Genomic DNA, 16764 nt, shown 5'->3' with positions numbered 1-16764 from the left:
CCACAGAAAGGAAAACCAGAAATAAGGGGGAACTAGCATATCTTGATTCCAGTTGTGGCTATACACCTCTATGCATTTATCTAATCTCTCAGAATTATACACCAAAGGAGTGAGCTTGATGTATGTTAAATTTTAAAAGCTGAATTTAAAAAGACACAAGAACGATATGAATTTTGCAAAAAGTAAATCCAACCACATCATCCTTTGTGGATGCCTTCCCATTACAAAGTACTGAATGATACAGCCCTTGCTTATCTTTCTAGCTCATATGAACTGTCTCAGAGCACCCTACACCTTCCCTTTAGAATATTTATCATTACTAGTAAATAAAATTTGTTGATTATCCATTTAATATCTGTCAACCAGAATGGTTAATAATTATTAAACACTAAGTGTTGATAACTGTTCTAAGTGCTTTACATGGATTAATCTATTTAATCCTCATAACAGCTGTAGGAAGTATCTTCATTTTTCTAGATACAGAAACAGGCACAGAGGTTTAAGTAATTTAGTTAGGGTCTCATAGCTAGTAAATGACAGAGAATTGTACTGTATCCCTCCTTATCCCTACTAGGTTTTCTAATAGAGAATCTAATTTAATCTGTGTATGTATCTAATAAGACATGTAGAAACTGAAGCCCAGAGAATTTAAGTAATTTGCATAAGGATAGAGCTCACTTGTTTTGGTATCAAAATTCAAATTCTAGGTCTTTGTGAGTCAAAAACATGGGCCCTCCTTATCCTTAAGAATCTAGGTTCTAGGTTGAAAATGTGTTAAAGGAGGCAAAGACAGATCCCACTTGTGGACAATTTTACTTCTTATGTTAGAAAATGTAATTTAAGTAACTATTTCCAAGGATTACACTCCACTTGGAGAGTCTGGGAATGGGAGACAAAGTGATGTGAGATGGATGAAGGGCTTAACATATTGGCTTGAACCAAGCACAGTATCTAACAAGTTTCTTCTTCTTTACTTTCTCCCAATGCCCACTATTCTGACCTGTATCATCTCTGCTGTTTGCTATTCTAGTTGTAGCACAAACCACAAATCATAGCAAATTGCAGAATTTCTCAATCATTAAGGATTTACAATAGGTTAATTTTAAAATGGACTGCATTTCACAGCTGCAAAGCTTTTGTCTGATTTGTAGACCAAATGAGAAGCCATTAGTGGATTGAAGACCTTTCTGTGGGCACAACTAGCAAAAAGAAAAGGTCATGTGGACAAAATAGGCAGCTCTGCCAGGTAAGGTGGGGTAATGGCTTAATAAGTAGAGTGCCAAACTTGATGACACAAAGCATTGCTCCCTGTTTAGTACTGAGCATGATAAGAATTAGAAGCAGATCATGGATTCAGTGCATGCTTGGGATAATAAAAACAAAACACAACCAAGGAAAGCTTTAGTATCTACCATTTTGGGAAGAAGGGTAAAACCAATATGCATGTTAAACACTTTTTTTCTTTCTAAACAGTTAAAAGTATGATGAAAGACTTATCTGATGTTGCCTATTTTTAAAGATGTGTGTCCCATAGCCAATGCAAATAATTCATAAAATGTATTTGTCAGATTGAATTTGATGAATGGCCAAGGGGCTGAGGGAGAGGAAGAGAGAGAATCTTAATTAAGCAGGGTCCATGCCCAGTGTGGAACCTGATGCAGGCCTTGATCTCACAACCCTGGATTCATGACCTGAGCTGAAATCAAGAGTCAGATGCGTAACCTACTAAGCTGCCGAGGTGCCCCTACCTCACACTCATTTTAAACTCAACTATTCAACAATGCTCTTTTTATAGTTTAGAAACCTCAAGAGAACTGTCCTCCACGTGGATCGGTGTGGCATATGGCAATAAGCCAAAATGCTACAATAAATAAAAATTTCCTTTCCGTTCTGCCCTCATTTAGAATGACAACAAAAATGTCTTGTTCTATTTTTTTTTTTTTTTGTCTTGTTCTTTCCTTTTGGCTATCTTTAAGAGTAAATACATTCCTTTTAGAGGAAATACATTCCTTTAAAAGGACTCAGTTTGCTCCAGCGGCACGAATGGGCACCAAAGCCCACAGACCCACACACCTCTGAATCATTAACTTAGGTACACACAATGCCTTAGTTTAGTGGTAATGCTCTTGTGGATAACTAACTAGGACCCATCTGAACAAACAAAGCTTTCCAGGATTCCTTTCTTACCTGTCTGTACCTCCAGTCAGTGGAGACTTATATTGAGATATTCTGACCACAGTACCTGTAACCTGCCTTTGCTATGTCCACTAAGCCATTTAGAGTCATTCTTTTACTCCTTGGCACACACATTGCATTCTATTTTTATGAATACTTTCTCAGCAGCTATATTTCTTCTTCTTTGAGAAAGAAATCCTGGAGGTACTGATAAAGGTATTACACAGAGTGATAGTAACACTGCTTAGAATCCAAGGGTTCTATCTTTTTTTCTCTATATACCCTATGAAGGCTATTCACAATAGATTTATTTAAATCTGTCTCATCGGCTTCATTAATTGCGCAATCGAAAGCTACTCAGAAGATGTTGGAAGCTTGAAAATTATTACAATAAATTATCTGCCTCAACTGTCACATTCCCTAAATACTTTCCTCAAAAAATTTTTTTTGCCCTTAAACATATCACAATCCCCTTTCATAAAATCCAATATTTTGGAGCTGATAGGAAACTTAAGATCATCAAGTCACTTTTATTCTAAAATATTCAAATACTAAAATGCATCCCCCATTATTTCTATTGATTAGTATATCTTTACGTATGTGAACATTCATGCATTGAGGAGGCATAAAACCGAGGAAATAGAAAACTCATTATTTTTGTAACTGGTACACAAAATTAACTTAACATTTTTACCTAAGATACTTATTTTCTTTAGAGCAATTTTTTTAAAAAGATTTTATTTATTTATTCATGAGAGACACAGAGAGAGAGAGAGGCAGAGACACAGGCAGAGGGAGAAGCAGGCTCCATGCCGGGAGCCCGATGTGGGACTTGATCCCAGGACTCCAGGGATCCTGATGTGGGACTCGATCCCAGGTCTCCAGGATCACGCCCTAGGCTGAAGGCAGCGCTAAAGAGTTGCCCTCTTTAGAACTATTTACTTTTAAAATTATTACCTGAGGGGCAGCCCGGGTGGCTCAGCAGTTTAGCACTGCTTCTCCCTCTGCCTGTGTCTCTGCCTCTCTCTCTCTCTGTGTCTCTCATGAATAAATAAATAAAATCTTAAAAAAAAAATTATTGCCTGAGATTTTTCCTTCATAGGGAAGGAAATGGGAGGGAACTAATACTGATTAAGTAACTACTTTATAGCCAGCACCACACAAGGCTCTTTATATACATTATTATCCTTTGAAAATAATGAAGACATTAAGGATCAGAGTATTTAATTCTTTCAAGGTTATGTTTGGATCTAGAACTCTATATCGCACTGCCCCTGAGTAATATCAAGGAAATTCAAGAAATAAGAGGAAAGGAAAATTTTATTACAGTTCACTCCTAATCAAGAAATTACTAAATAGCTAAACCAAAGAGCTAATGGAGTATCCTTTGCAGTCACCACAAACTAAAGGAGACATGTGAGCTAGTCTAATAGTAGGTCATGTTAAGTTTAATATAACAATCTTCTAAAATAAAAATAAGAAACTCAGGCTGCATGTGAGAAAAACAAAAACAAAAACAAATCCACCAACCTCAAGTATCATTGGTTGGCTAATACTAGTCTGGAGAAAAGAGGTTTGGAAAGAAGTCAGGAGAAAGAGAAATCTCAAAAGTAGGGAGGGAAAAGATGTGAAAAGGAGACAAAGGAAGTTCTAAGTGTCCTAAGCCAGGTCTGTGAAGTGAAGATAAAGTGCTTTTCCGTTGAGTAATACACAACAAAGAAAGATTTCAGTGATGATTAGAGCTATTTAAATTTCTAGTAGGTTTCAGTGATTTAAAACAGTCTTTTCTGTCCTGGCAACTGTTTTATCTCCTTTTATTTCAAAGTGGGGGCGGTGGGGTGGGGGTGGCGGGGAAGGATTGCTGCAAAGAATTATGCATGTATATAAAATGCACATAAGTACTGGCTATTATCTAAAGATTTAGAAATACTGAATTGCCGATCTTTGAGAGAACAGAATTGTAACAATTCACAACTCCCGAAGATTATATGTGGAACCAGATTAAATTTCTCATTTACTTTCTCCTCTCTCCCACCCCCTCCTTCCCCTTACGTTTTTGTTCTAATCCTGTTCTGGTGAGGATAATGGGAATGTGTCTTAGTGGGAATAAAGAACCAGAATCAAAACTTCATTCATGGGCCAAGAAAACTACATCTTTGGACGTTCACCACTTAACTGCTCTTCTCAAGGTAGCCATGGTTATCTATTATTTTCTGGGCAATAGTGTTAAGCTACTTGGAATTAAGTCTGAAGAAAGTAAGATCAGTGGCTTTTACCTTCCCTCTAAAAGGTATCTAGCACAATCTTGATGCTGAGTTAAAATTCTGTATCAGGGCATATGCTTGGCAGGAATGCTTTTAAATCATCAGTACTTTTATAGGATATTCCTGCACTCGTGTGCTTCCCTCTAATGTTGACTAAGTCAGCTCAATTCCATGACTGTCAGAAATCACCATCTGAGTCTTTGAAGAGTGTTCCTCCTGTCAAGGCCATGTTGTATACTTCTGCCAACTTTTAGACCAGCATACCTGCAACCCTGAGCTCCCATGGCTTCCGCTGTGGTGGACTGTTGTGCCAGTAACACACTTGCTACATGAAGGTCTGCTCTAGCCAAATGACGATACAGGAAGGATGTTTGAGGGATTTATTCAAAATTGGAGAACACTATGGAAAACTAACAAGCTGAGAACACATCATCTGCTTTGTTTGCCAGCTGCCAGCTGTCACAGAAGACACAGTGATCACCTCCTAGGACTGTGCTGTGCCCAAAGGCTCCAAATTATCACTGCTTTAACGGTCTTGCCACCACACTTCAGATGTTACCACTATCATTTCCATTTTTGCTTTTGGAATATTCCAGGAACAACAGTCCTTCGAATCCTACCATCTAATTGGTGCTAAATTTACATATAGTTATGCATCCCCCACTTTGATGTTAAATGGATATTATAGTCCTTTTCTGTCCTTAGGACAGGGAAAGGGATAAGTCTCTGTCTTAACTACTGCACAGCCTGGAGTTTCACTAGCAGATAAATGCTGCGTAGCCCCACTCCAGAGCCTACTGATGGCAGAGAAAACAACTGAATAACCTGAAATTAATCATGAAACATGAACTCTTGAGTTAAAAAGATTGGCAATGGCTTGGCAAGTTGGGGGAAGTGGCAGAGTGAATATTTGGGACTTAAAAAAAATCTGATATGATAAAAGGAAAAGTAGTTCACTCTTAGTTACCTTTCTTTTTGCTGGTTTTGGGGTTTTTAAAGCAATTTTTCTTAAATAACTTTTTAGAAATCAAAACCCAACAGTGAGAACAATTATGTTAATAATGCCAGGAAATTTGTTTGCTTTGTTAAATTGAGCTTCAAAAGCACTTCAATTGAACATACATTTGTGATCACAAGTAATGCCTATTCTTATATCCATTTAAAATGTTTACTTTATTACAGCTTATTATAAATGTGAGTCTGAAATGCAGCACCATGGCTGCTCAATTTCCAGGCCACAATTTTATGATAATAGTATGAAATGTATTCATGTGTCAACAGAACTGTCTAACAATGCCCCAAATGGGGTTGTTAGCCGCTCTTTCTGATGGCCACACAGTTCTGTGCTCCATAGCATTAAGAAACTGCTACAAGCAGAGAGCTCTTTGAGAATTTTAACATCCTCTGTAACATGTACTATTTTGTTACATTTAGCTCAGTTTAATTGCTACTATCTCAAAATACAGGTAAGCACCTACAAGAAAATTGACCCTAAATACCCAAACATATGAATGGGATAAACTGGTTCTGTGACTTTATTTTATGGTTGAGTTTCCTTCTCAGGCAGTCTTCCTGCAGCACAGGGGATGAGACTGGAGAAACTCCTGTGTACTTGATGTTCCCTATTGCGTGCAGTGGTAAAAAGGTAGCTGGGAGATACAATCTGTCACCCTGGCATCTCACAGAGGGGTAAGGAAACACATAGTATATGCAGATCGGATAACTGGAAATGGATGGTAGGTAAAGGGTGTCCATCCGTTTCAAGTACTGGTTTTTCTGCAGCACTCTGACCTTCCTGACTTTTGTGACAAGTAGCCCATATAACTGTCTTGGGCAGGGATTGAGATCATAAGCAACATTTTCTCAATTAAGCATTTTTTAAGGCTCTATTATGCAGGTGCCAGGCCAAGTGCCTTTATGTTCATTATTTCATTCATAGGATCTATTTGCATGCAGTGGACCATCTGCTTTATAGAGGAAGGGACAAGCATGTCCTGTAGGGAACCAGGATCATGTGATAGTAAGCCAGATACAGTTTTTTGCTTCACGTTTTTGTGTTTACTCTTAAGGCTACCTCTCTAAATTGGTAAAGCTGTGCAAATGCTCAGTTTTAAGATAATTTGCTTTTTATACCCGACTGCCTTACAGAGAATAGTAAGTCTAGAATCTTGATTGGCAGGGAGCATAAGAGCTTACCTAGGCCAGCTCTCTTTTCAGATTAAAAATACTGAGGTTCACAGAAAGCCTACCCTTTGTCCAAAGCATATATTTCATCAGGAGCAGAGTTAGAACAAGGGTCTAGACTTTTGGCATCTATCTCAGTCCAGCACACTAATCCTGTGATGTGTAAAACAATCCTTAACAAGCAAAAGAGATGTTTTCTCAGGCCAAATTTTTACTTACAGTCATATAAGTTTCACCAAAGAGGAGAAAAATGTTTGACCTAATTCACCTAACATAGGAAAAACAGTTTATATCCCAACCTACTCTCTCTCTCTCTCTCTCTCTCTCTCTCACACACACACACACACACACACACACACACATTTTATATAACATTTATATCCTTACTTGGTGCACTTTGCTATTTTCCCTTCTACTTTATTTCATTAAAACAAAACCAAAATTGTTTAAAATCCACTAAATTGCTTTCAGGACCAAACTCCAAAGTTAGAAAAATAAATAAATAAAAACCCTCACAGAGTATGAGGTATCGATTTCAAGCAACTATCAAGGAAGTGGGGAGCATTTCACCTTTTCTAGTCTTGAATTATATGAAAAATGGATGTGGACAACTCTCAGGACAGGAATCTTCCTGCTCAAGATGCCAAGCTAGATAGACCCTACCCCCATGACTCCTTCCACCTTCCACATGTCATCTCCTTCCCCAGAGTGACTGCACTGCGAAGAGGCTGCCCTGGGCCAGGCACAGACTCTCACCCATCTCTTCCAGAGTCCCGCTGGCATAACATGCTGGCAAAAAAGAGCTGATGCTTGACTTTAATAATTTCAAATGACATTTTTCTCTATAGAATTAAATCTACTTTGTCAGGTCTTGAAATATCATGTGATATATTACTTGATGGTATAACTTCTTCCTCTGTTTATATTCTCTGCCTCCCTTAGATGGTAAAAGCTCCTTGAGCAAACAAAACAAGAGCCCTTGTTTGTTCATTACCAGATCTCCCTGAACACATAATGGGTACTCAATAAATATGTGTTCAAGAAAAAACAACAAACTTGATGAATATTACACAAAGAAATTATAGAAATGACATCAGATGTTAAAACATTCCAGCTACTATTAAATGATTTTCATTCTCTGGACTGACCTGGCTCTCTTCTTGATCCATGCATTTGTACTTATTTTCTAACTAGCACATCATCCTCTCTTCCCCTCTGGCTAACCACTTCTTCTTCCTTTTTTTTTTTTTTTTTTAAAGATTTTATTTATTTATTCATGAGAGACACAGAGGGAGAGAGAGAGGCAGAGAAACAGAGGGAGAAGCAGGCTCCATGCAGGGAGCCCGATGTGGGACTTGATCCTGGGACCTCTGGATCACACCCAGAGTCGAAGGCAGAAGCTCAACCACTGAGCCACCCAGGCGTCCCAAGACTCTAATTTTAAAAGGGACTTAGGATCTTTGTAAATAAGGATGAATTCAAAATAGGTTTCTAAAAAACAAAAACAAAATAGGTTTCTACCTTCCTGCTGCTACTATAAAATTGGCCTTTATTTCCTTCTTAAAATAACTTTCCATAATAAAAATCTTAAAAAAGTCTCTATCAACATTTTCTACCAAATCTACAGATAGAAGGATCAGCAAATTGTCTCAAGAAATATGACTTGCCAAATCAGTTCAAAGTGGCCTTGGTAACAATATTCAATCAGACTACACAAAGCTGAAAGGTTACAGACTGAAAAAAGACATATGACAAGCCACTGAACGTCTGCCCTGAGAGTACAAAGGGCTGGCTTCAAGTCTCTAATAATTTATCACTTTATTAATGATCCAATAGATGATTTAATGAATAGCCTATTAATAATATCTAAATTCAAATTTCAAGGTTCTTTTGATTATCCGTTAGGAAAATTTATATAATAAAAGAATTCTAGAGATGTTTTTGTAAAGGAGAATTATAGAAAATAAAATATGACTTGGAAAAAACATAAAAGATGAATTCCCAGTTAATACTTAATATGTAAAGGAAAAATGGAAAAGCTGTAACGATCATGGAGAGAGAAATGACAGTTGACAGATTGTTCGAATGATATTTAAAAAGAGACATTCCATTATATTTATATATTATTGTTATTAATAGTTCTCATTCCTTTTAATAGAAAGAGAATCATATTATTATAGCAGGAGGTACTTTTTGAAGAAAGATTCTTGAAGGAAAATAAATATCCTACCGCTAGATGGAGAATTAGGGTGAAGTTTGAGCAGTTTGCAAGACTCACTCTTTTTTCCATCTTTCTCTCTACATTCGTCCAGTAAAGTATAAAATGCTGTTCAAAAGTAACAAGGAAGATATAAACAAAGAAGCAATCATTCCTTTATATTTGTTTTCTGTGTTTGATGTGTGTGTGCGCGCGCATGCACACATGATTTGGCAAGGGCATGCGTACGTATATAATATATACAAAAGTTTTTTTTTTTCAGATCTTACATACCAAATACAAGCACATATCTGGTGTTTGGATATATATATATATATATATATATATATATATATATATATATATATATATATATATATCTAAAATTTAGACAAGAATAAGTCAAACTTTCCAAATGAAGACAGGATAAGAACAGAAACCTTCGCTTTCATTTTTGAACTTTCCTAAGACCTAGAATGATAAATAAATCCCAGTCCTCAGTGTACATATACGTAACTGCCTGTTTAGTCAGAAAATGGCATATTCAGGAATAGAACCCTACATCATTGGTGATCAGTCCTGCAATGTTTAATTTCATCATTTTGGGATGTCTGTGCTTATTTTTATTTATAGCCTCCAGATCTGCAGATATAGGACTTGTGGTTTCTAGTATTCACCCTATCTGGAAATGTATCAGATTCAATCCCCTCCTGCTCTTTGGTCCAAGGACAGAAACAAACACATTCTCCTTTTTTAGAGATATAGGTCATTTATACAACAAATGGTATCACTGGTATCACTGTGCAATCAAATTCTGGTGAATCAAAAGAACTTCCCCTACCACTCACTACCTGGGGGCAGGTAGGGGGAGTATATTTGTATCAGAAAGAAACCAATAACAATTCTGTGGGAAGGGCTATCTCTAGCATCTGCCCTGCAGGATGAGGAGGAAGGCCTCATTTGATCATTGCTGTCTGATACATACATTGTCAGGCACTTTGGAGCAGATCTAATTCTCTTAAATAATGACAGAATGGTTGCCTCTTACAGACCTAACATTTTGAATTCTGCTTTATAAGGAAGGCTATTTTAGAGTAATTCCAATTACTATTCCTAATTAGCACATCACCCTTTGGTAAACTAGACCAAATTTATAAGGAGGAGCAGATATATGTTACCATGAGGTCACAGTGTATATAAAACTCAGTCATGGAAGGTTTCAAGCTTACTTTCTCCTGACTCCAAAGCTCTTACCCATATAGTCTCTCAATAGAGTCCTCAAAACATTTATTTTATTTAACTTTGAATATTTTTACTTTCTTTTTAAAACCTTAAAGCCAAATAATCATAAATGTGTTTTAGTTTGGGCTAAAAAAGGGAAACCTTAGGAAGGTTTTCATGATTGAATGAAAAAACATATTTCTGATTTAAAAAAAATTTTTTAAGGCAAAAATGAGAACACCGAGTCTCATACCCAATTTTGAGCTCCTTCTGACATACCACATCACTTCCTTTTTACTTCTTCACAGGAAACTAAATAGCATGCAATTTAAGAACAGTTTGATATAGAGTATTCCTAACCTTGCAAGATTATTGGGACAATTTAGGAAGGAGTATTATAAGAAAATAGTAAGAACACTGGAGTAAGCAGAACCAGATTAAAATCCTGACTCCGGTGCTTCTGATACATGTGCACTGTACTCCATGGGACACGATCCTTAGGCTCTACACTATTCAGTTTTTAAGCTATTTAACCTGGAGCACAATGCTTGCAATTTGCCAGATGGTTTGCTGTTGGGACTGAATGAGTTAACTTTTGTAAACCATTTGGTAGACATCAGGGGACATGACTTGTTAGTCTGCTTTCCTGTTATTTCCTGGGGTTATTCTGCACTCAATTTATGTAGGAAAACATAATAATGTATTACATAAACAGAAGAATTTTTTTTCCATTTCCTTCGATTTCCACTTTAAACAATAAGAAAATAAAACTAAATACAATTGAAGAAACTAAACCCCATGTGGTTCACTCTTACTGATTCAATGTACGTTTTAGCATAAAACTATTAATGGTAGTAAATGAAGGCAAATAATAGACTATTTGGTTTATTTGGAATCTGTTTTTGTCAAACTGGATTAGAAAAAAAGTTGGCTATTCCAAAAAACGATTTATGAATTAAAACCAAAGTAAAACCTAGCTTTGAGAAAGTACACCTTGAGCTCAAATTATCTCTTTTAGCTGGAATTCTGTGCCATAGACCTGAGCTCCCGAGCACAGTACCCATGTGCCCTGTTTTCTCAGGAGGCAAGTATCAAGTTTGGGGCAGCCCGGGTCTTCTATGACAAATATTCAAAACACATAATCTGTGGTGTTGGTTATTTACTCACTCTATTTCTCATGTCATAATTTCTCATATGAAGAAAAACTGTAAAAAGAAAGTATATCTGAAGATCCTAATGATCTGGATCCTAAGGTAATAAAAGAATAAGTTCCCTATTTGTAATGGCTTATTAAATGCCTAGGAGGAGGGGTGATGGGGGTAAGGGAAACATCATTTTTTAAAAATGACTTTTATAAACCTGGTATTGTAGGTGCTTTGTCCACACTGTTCTGTACAATGCACACAATAATTCTCAGAAGTAGATATTGTTATTCCCATTTTACAGATGAAACACCAAAGTACATAAATTGGATAAAAATCTCAGCAGGTTTTTCTCGTTCTAAAGTCTATCCTAAGGTTCAGGGATTAACATGATTTTCAATTGAATGGCAAATCAATCTTGTGCATTTTAATAGATTCATGAAAAAATTTCCATAAAGATTTCTAAAAACTAATTATGAAAGTTAATCCCATACCCCATAAAGGACATAAACATGCTTCACACACCAGCCTGTCACATTTCTCACAATTATATCTATACAAAAGAGCACAAAAACTAAAACAAACTAAAAACTGAAGTGTTCTATTCTTTTGGATAAGGTATACTTTTTCTCTAATGTGCCAAATTTCTGAATTGGTTACATAGCATGAGCAATTTTCTCACAGGAAATCTCATATTTATAGCAAGCTAATTACTCTCTAGAAGTGATTGTCACATGCATGTGGATGGTTTTAGGATTCAATTTTGTCAAAAGCTAGAAAATTAATTCATGCCTCATCCCATGCAAGCCTTATGTTTTAAGAGATTAAAAGCCACCACAAAGACCTATTACCAGGGAATTTCTGAAGACTACCCTTGACTAAAAAATCCATTAATCAAGTTTTCTTTGGATGATATAATTTACCAGATAGTTTGACTGCTATGATAAATTCAAGTTCCATCTAATTGTGAAGGAAATATCTGTTTACTAGAGAGAACAGTTTTATATTTTAAAGTTTAGACAAAAAAAAAAAGCTTACATCATTAATGTACTTGACACAAAAACAAAAGATTCCTGCAAATAAAATGCTCAGTAATTTTCTTTTCTTTTAAAAGTAAATAAGACATATAGGTATTATTAGTTGCACATAATGTGAGACAGTCACACTGTTCTCTACTAGATATGAAAAGGCACTTTTCCCATCTTTACAGCTGTTTTAAATACACACTTTTCTCAAAAGCTACAATAAGCTATTTACTACACAATAACTGTTTTCTCTCAAAAGAGAAATATAAGCAACATTTTGAAAACTTCAATTTGTTGAAATATATAACTGCGGAGTTTCTTATTTTGTATCAGCAAAAGTGAATTATGCTACTTTTGCTACTGTCAGATAAAAAAACACTTAAAATGATAACCAATTTTGACTCTTACTCTAATTTTTTTCAGTTGAATATGGTAATACATTTCAAAAATGATGTCAAAGATGCCACTTGACTACCACAAATATGGAATCAACATATGGTGTATCCTTGAAGAATATGAAGAACATTTTTTATTTTAGAGGCAGCATCTATTTCTTAATCTACATGGCATCTCAATAAAGCATATGATACTATTATACCAGAGGTCTCCACCAGTTATGATACTTCTGTACAAACAATCCTAAAAAGTTCAACAGTTTTCTGAGACTACACATTAATATATAGAGCATCTACTATTCATATACTTTAGTGTGTGAGATACATACTTTCTCATGACAAACACGGAAAGTTTCAGTGGCATGTAAAGATATATAAAGGTAAAATCTTCAAGGGTAAATAAATAAGAATACAGAAAATACAGTCTATTAAGTGTGTAATAGCACTATGTGTAAAACAATGTACATACCTTAATTTAAAAGCACTTTATTGCTAAAAAATGCTAACCATCATTTGAGCTTTCAGTGAGTTGTAATCTTTTTGCTGGATGGAGGGTCTTTGCTCATTGTTGAACCTGCTGACTGATCAAGGCAGTGGTTGCCGAAGCCTGGTGTGGTTGTGACAATTTCTTAAAATAATATGACAATGAAGTTTGCTGCACTAATCGACTTCCTTTCATCAATATCTCTGCCGTAAGTGATGCTGTTTGATAGCATTTTACCCACAATAGAATTTCTTTCAAAATTGGAGTCCGTCCTCTCAAATCTTTTGCTGCTTTATCAACTAAGTTTATGTGATATTCTGAATCTTTTGTTGTCACTCCAACAGTCTTCACAGCATCTTCACCAGGAGTAGATTCCATCTCAAGAAAACACTTTCTTTACTCATCCATGAGAAGCAGCTCCTCTGTCCTTCAAGTTTGATTATGAGACTGCAGTAACTAAGTCACATCTTTGGGCTCCACTTCTAATTCTACCTCTCCTGCTCTTTCTACCATAATCAGCAGTTACTTTTTCCACTAAGTCTTAAAATTCTCCAAGTCATCCATAAGGGTTGGAATCAACTTCTTCCAAATCCCTATTAATGTTGATATTTTTATCTCTTCTCATGAATCACAAGTGTCCTCCATGGCATCCAGAATGGTGAATCCTTTCCCAGAAGGTTTTCAATTTACTTTGCCCATATCCATCAGAGGAGTCAGCATCCACGGCAGCTCTAGCCTTAGAAAATGTCTTGTCTGTTTGTCTCTCTTTTTTCTTTTTTTTCTTTTTATTTTTTTGGACTTAAAGTAGGCTTTATTCCCAGCATGGAGCCCAACATGGAGCTTGAACTCACAGCCATAAGATCGAGACCTGAGCTGAGATCAAGAGTCAGATGCTTAACTGACTGAGCCACCCAGGTGCCCACAAAATGTACTTCTTAAATAAGAAGACTCAAAAGTTGAAATTACTCCTTGATTCATGGGGTACAAAACGGACGCTATGCTAGCAGACATGAAAACAACATTATACATCTCTATTAGGGCTCTTAGGTGACCAGATGCATTGTCAATGAGCAGTAATATTTATGGGTTTTTAAAAACTTATTTTATTATTTTTTCATCAAGATAAGTGATCACCTATTTCACCCCACCCACCCATCTCCTCTGTGGTAACTATCAGTTTGTTCTCTGTAGTTAAGAATCTGTTTCAGAGCACCTAGGTGCTGGCTCAGTGGTTGAGCGTATACTTTTAGCTCATGTCATGGTCCTGGGAAGGAGTCCTGCATGAGGCTCCCCGTGGGGAGCCTGCTTCTCCCTCTGCCTAGGTCTCTGCCTCTCTCTCTCTCTGTCTCTCATGAATAAGTAAATAAAATCTTAAAACAAACCCTATTTCTTGGTTTGTCTTTCTTTTTTCCTTTCCTTATTTGTTTTATTTCTTAAATTCTATATATGAGTAAGATCACATTATATCTGTCCTTCCCTAATTGACTTATTTCACTTAGCATTATTTTTTTTAAAGATTTTATTTATTTATTCATGAGAGACAGAGAAAGAGAGAGGCAGAGGCACAGGCAGAGGAAGAAGCAGGCTCCATGCTGGGACTCAATCCCAGGACTCCAGGATCACGCCCTGGGCTGAAGTCGGCGCTAAACTGCTGAGCCACAGGAGCTGCCCTTCACTTAGCATTATACTCTCTATCTACATTGTTGCAATTGGCAAGATTTCACTCTCTTTTATGGCTAAATATTCCATTTTGTGTGTGTGTGCATGTGAATACACACATCTTCTTTATCCATTCATCTATGATGAATACTTAGGTTGCTTCCATAGTTTGGCTATTATAAATAATGCTGCAATAAACATAGGGGTACATGGATCCCTGTGAATTAGTGTTTGGGGTTTTTTCAGGTAAATAGTACTGGATCATAGGATAGTTCTATTTTTTAGTTTTCTGAGAAACCTCCGTACTGTTTCCATAGTGGCTGCAGCAGTTTGCATTCCCACAACAGTGCACAAGGGTTCCTTTTTCTCTATATCCTCGCCAATATCTGTTGTTTCTTCTGTTTTTGATTTTAGTCATTCTGACAGGTATGAGGTGATACCTCACGTAGTTTTTGGTTTGTATCTCCCTGATGATGAGTGATGTTGTTCATCTTTTCATGTCTGCTGGCCATCTGTACATCTTCTTTGGAGAAATGTCTGCTCATGAATGAGCAGTAATGTTTGGAAAGAATCTTTTTTTTTCTGAGCAGTAGGTCTCAACAGTGGGTTTAAAATATTCAGTAAACCATGCTGTAAACATATGTGCTGTCATCCACGCTTTATTCCATTTATAAAGCACAGGAAGAGTAGATTTAGCATAATTCTTAAGTGCCTAGGCTTTTTAGAATGGTAAATAAGCACTGACTTCAACTTAAGGATCTGGCTACATTAGCCCCTAATAAGAGAATCAGCCTTTCCTTTGAAGCTTTGAAGCCAGACACTGACTTCTCCTCTCTTACATAATAAGTCCTAGATGGCATCTTCCAATATAAGCCTGTTTCATTTACATTTTAAAAAATCTGTTTATTGTAGCCACCTTCATTGATTATCTTAGTCAGATTTTCTGGATAACTTGCTGCAGCTTCTACATCAATACCTGCAGCTTTACCTTGCACTCTAATGTTATGGAGACAGTTTCTTTCCTTAAACCTCATGAGCCAGCCTCTGCTAGTTTCAAAATTTACTTGCACAGCTTCCTCACCTCTCTCAGCCTTCATAGAACTTAAGAGATTTAGGGCCTTGTTTTGGATTAAGCTCTAGCTTCAAGGAATGTTGTGGCTGGTGTGATCCTTTATCCAGATCACTAACTTTCTCCATATCAGCAATAAGGCTGTTCCACTTTCTTAATATCTGTGTGTTCATTGGAGTAGTACTTCTGATTTCCTTCAAGAATTTTTTCTTTGTAATCACAACTTGGCTGTTTGGCACAGGAGGCCTACCTTCCAGCTTATACTGGCTGCTGACACACCTTCCTCACTAACTTTCATTTCTAAGCTTTTGAATTAAAGTGAGTATGTGACTCTTTTTTCACTTGAACACTTGGGAAGCCATTGTTAGATTATTGCCAGTCCTAACGTCAGTATTCTTGTGTCTCAGGGAATAGCGAGGTTCAAGGAGAGAGAATGGCCAGTTGGTGAAGCCGTCAGAAGACACAGAACATTTATCGATTAAATTTGCTGTCTTATATGGGTATAGTTTGTGGGGGCCCAAAACATTTACAATAGTAATGTCAAAGATCACTGATCACAGATCACCGTAACAAACACAACAGTAATCGAAAAGTTGGAAATAGTATGAGATTTACCCAAATGTGACACAGAGGCACCAAGTGAGTAAATGCTGCTGGAAAAATGGTGCTAATTGTGGCATTACAGCTGAACTATTTCAGAATACACATTATTCATGTATGCAAGAAAACTCAACATCCTGTTTAAGTTGTAAACCTCCAAAATAAAAATTCAGAAAGGGCCCTTATTAACTGTAAAATAGATAAAATCATTCTTTAAGAGGTTCCTCTTAGTAATACATTGCTTTTATGAGAATACCTGGAATCTGACAATTAGCGTATTTCTAGTTAGGTAGAAAAGCTCCCAGCTTCTGTTAAAGCTCCTGTGTGTTTTCTTTAAGATGATACCTGA

General features: G+C 36.5%; 1 protein-coding gene and 1 long non-coding RNA gene across 4 annotated transcripts in view; one reads left to right on the top strand and one right to left on the bottom strand.

Moving 5' to 3' along the window:
* LOC144317143 (uncharacterized) overlaps positions 1 to 12646 on the top strand; it is a 52197-nt gene extending 39551 nt beyond the window's left edge. The window contains exon 7 of the long non-coding RNA XR_013383040.1: positions 12632 to 12646. This is a non-coding gene — a long non-coding RNA (uncharacterized LOC144317143). The remainder of the gene's footprint in view (positions 1 to 12631) is intronic.
* The window catches only part of RNGTT (RNA guanylyltransferase and 5'-phosphatase), a 369143-nt gene that overhangs the window by 15122 nt on the left and 337257 nt on the right, over positions 1 to 16764 (bottom strand). The window lies entirely within an intron of this gene.

The sequence above is a fragment of the Canis aureus genome, chromosome 7 (assembly GCF_053574225.1).
Source record: "Canis aureus isolate CA01 chromosome 7, VMU_Caureus_v.1.0, whole genome shotgun sequence".
Classification (NCBI taxonomy): Eukaryota; Metazoa; Chordata; class Mammalia; order Carnivora; family Canidae; genus Canis; species Canis aureus.
The sequence above is the reverse complement of the archived record's forward strand: the minus strand, read 5'-3'. Positions and strand labels throughout refer to the sequence as shown.